Genomic DNA, 3,842 nt, shown 5'->3' with positions numbered 1-3,842 from the left:
CTTCATTTTCTCTCTTAGAGTCACAGCTTAACCAGGTGAAGTCTGGAGTCATTCTCCCTCTCCCTCCACTTCCAAGTCTTCCCTTGTTTTCTCCCCCCCTCCCTTTCAGCCCCCACCCACAGCTGTCAATCAGCAAGTTAGTCAGTCAGTCAGTCTGCCGACTATCAATCTGAAAGTCTGAGTAGTGCTAATGGCTCTCGTTGGCCACTTAACTGCCTTTCCTACTCTCTCTCCAAGTATGAAAAGAATAACCCTAATGGTGCTTGTTTGCCACTTCACTGCTCTCCCCTATCCTCTCATGGCTTTATCTCCATTGATCAGTGTACACGGAGATAAGTCTCTGTGTGAGTGTGCAGTATCCTCTTCCTTGAGCTTTTATCAGTCCCGATCAGTGTACCCGGAGTTCTCTGTTAGGGACCCCGCCTCAGAAGGTCATGTTTTTATTCGGTCCAACCGGCTCACTGACCGATAAGACAATTTGTCAGGAGGAAATCAGAGAGGCCCGCACGGGGGCCGTCCGAGGGAGACAGGCGGAGAAAGGAGATCTGTAACCACCAGGTAGAACCTTGAGACAATTGGGGATTAGGGATAGTTACGTCTCAAGTCTGTCATTCACCAGCATAGCATTCTGTACCATTCACTGTGCAGGTTAACTCCAAGGCACCCATGTGACTGACCCAGGTGGTGTAACCGTCCCTGGCAGCTGCTAAACTAATATCACATGAACATAAATAAATAAATAAATCGAAGAAAAACCTTGTACTCCCATGCTCATTTGAACTCTTAGATGTAGTTTCATGATGCCCTGCTTATTGTGCCATTAATTACCAAAGAGTTGCACATGTGGACCTCCTGCAGGACGGGAGAGAAGTTTCACTCTGATGGTGTTTACTTCCTGAACTGTCCTGATGAGCACAGCTGGGGCCAGATGGATGCTTTCAATTAAAGGTGAAAAGGCAACGTTGGCATTAAAACAACATAAATCCTAGTTCCGCGTGCTTCCTGTTGCCTTTGAGGAGAAGTGAAGCCAGCGTGCAAAAAAATGTGTTTGCTTTAAGAGTGGTTACTTCTGGACCTTCTCATCAGTATTCAGTCCCTCAGGCTTTTCCACTCCGGCCCTCACTAATCGGATCACCTCCTCTGCAGACTCACACTAAGCCTTCAACAGTCCAGCCGCGGCCCCTTAATCGACATGTTATTGCTCACAATCACATTTACAGCACACAGGCAAATCTGCAGAGATGCGATTGTGTTGGCTGCTAATCCAATCAGGCGCCGCTCGCTTCTCTTTTACTCGGCATCTTTCATCTTCAAAAACAAGGTGACAGCGTTTTAATTTTCATTCTGCGGTTACTCTCCATCAATTTAGCTCCTGGCGCGTGGCGGGCTTTGTGGAGCGAGACATGTGTAGGTGCAAGTTGTTGTACAGCGTTTTTATTTCACTCCTGTGGGATTTTCGGTTTAGATGTGATTAAAACAGGAGCTTTCTGTTATTGTTTATTCACAGAGGCAGTGTCTATTGGATCATAGTGGTGAGATCTGTTCGAGGCTGGCACAATTGTGGTGGTCAGTGATGTCGGTCGGAAAGGTCAGCGTACAATAAATGCTTTTCAGAACACTCTGCTGTGAAAGGAAAGATAACCGGCCTCTGCACGAAGGGAAACACGATATTAAAGACCTTTTTGAATAAAGGAATAGAAAAAGTATTATCTGATTATTTCCTTTTAAACTAAGGCTATATCTGCACACAGTGATCACTAGGAGTAGATGAAATACATCTGCCCCCCCCCCCCCCCCCCCCTCCCGTAGGTGAAGGGTCTTTTTTAATATGTGATCTTTTGTACCTGACGTTCTATTCAGAATGACTTTTGTCTCTCGTTGAAAACCGTCAATCTAAATTCATCCACGCTGCAAATGGCAATCAATCCTGTATGTCAGAATAACACAGAATGACGAGAGACGGACTCACATGTCGACTTAAGCGGCCATTGAAACATGGCAGCGTGTTACACTCTGTGATTGTCGGCCTCCTTCCTCCAATGGTCCCACACAAAAAAAGGACCCTAGCCAGGGCCGTCTATTGTGCCGCCTGCGGGGTTACTTGATCTGCCAGGGGTCTTGCCCCTCTCTGTCTCCATTTGTCCCTGTCCCACGCACACACACACACACACACACACTCATTCTACATATAAACACGTTGTAGGCAAATTAATGAAAGGTCTTGCTCTTCAAATCCACTAAGTGTGCAGAAAAACAAATAGAATAGAATGCACAAACATGTTCAGAATCTGAATCTATCGTGTTGTGATATTAAAAAACATAATTTTCCATTTTAGCCTGCAAAGTTACAGATTTACTTCACTTGCTACCTGGTCAGCAACGCGGTCCGGCAGGTGGCCAATGGACCCATTTTGGAAGGACATGGGTGGACCTCTCGGCTCTCTGGGAGAGGAATGTGTGTGTGTGTGTGTGTGTGTGTATGTGTGTGTGTGTGTGTTTGAACGACGCCTGGGTCTCCGGGTCAGAGTTCCTGACACACACTCCGCACCCAACGGGGCGACAAAATAATTAACTATGATTGACAGACAGTTCATCACACTGACACCAATACACATTACGTTCCCATAATCAGCGGCGTAGATGAGACCGATGACCTGTACCTCTTTGTTTAAAATGAAGAAAAGCCTTTTCAAAGAGCAAAATAAGTTGCCCCAATGTAATGGGGCATGTATGCATTGTCGTAGTAAGATTCAACGTAAACAAACATAAAGTGACAATAGTGTCAAATGGGGGCTCCCACACAAAACCATCATTAACGGTTTATCTTCATGCAGTTCAGCCCCTCTACATCTACCGAAAATTATTTTCTCCATAAATAACACAACATTGAATAGATATTCAAATAATTGGTCTTTGTTCATCTCAAACGTATGTGTATATAAAACATATATATTGTAATAGAATGACTGAAGCTTGTCTTTGCCCTGTCATACAAATGTCACATTACTCATTATTGTGATAGTTCCGAGTCAAACTGTAACATTTGATATAAGTTCTTTGAATTATAAATAATACACTTCTAATACCTAAAACCTTATTCTCATTCAACATTCAATCAAGCCAAATTACATTCAGCTTATTTACAAGACATTGTTTAAAATCTGAAGCGGAAAAAGAGCAAACATAAACGTTTGAAAAAGAAAGGAATAGGGGGGAGTAAATGAGAGGGAGTGTCTCAGTCTTGAAGTCAGTGCAACACAGAAAGCTCTGTTGCAGATAACATGTCCACCTTTGAAGGGTGCACTTAAAAGTACACGGGTGTGTGTGGGGTGGAGAGGAGGCTGTAAAAGCAGGTCCGGATGGGTGTACAGCAGGCCAACCTGCAGATTGAAATGGTCTGCCCCCCCCCCGCCCGGGCCTCCATCCCCTTGATTCTGCGAGGCCGTTTTTTTTCCCTATGGCCACAAAGGGAGAGGGGTCGGATTGCGACGGCACATTCACCGGCCCACTTTGTTTTCAAATGGTTTTGTTTAGTTGTGACACTGTAGACACCCAACACCTTCCAAGAATCCGAACTCTTCTGTGGGGGGAGTACAGAGGGCAGGCGGGTGGTGCGCAGGCGTCAGGGCTGACGAGTTAACGCAGGAGAGCTATGAAGGGACCCAAGAGCAAGACATTTTGGAGGGGGGGGGGGGGGGGGGGGGGTTGGAATTTTTTTCACGGCAAGCATCATCATCATCTTTTTTTTTTTCTTCTTTTGCCGACACCTCCAGTTGAGGCTCCTTCTCCTTCACGATGTTTCACGGGTCTCCCCCCCCCCCCCCCCTCCCCCGACCCTCTCC

Source organism: Pungitius pungitius, chromosome 5, assembly GCF_949316345.1.
Source record: "Pungitius pungitius chromosome 5, fPunPun2.1, whole genome shotgun sequence".
Taxonomy (NCBI): Eukaryota; Metazoa; Chordata; class Actinopteri; order Perciformes; family Gasterosteidae; genus Pungitius; species Pungitius pungitius.
Note: the sequence above shows the minus strand (reverse complement) of the source record.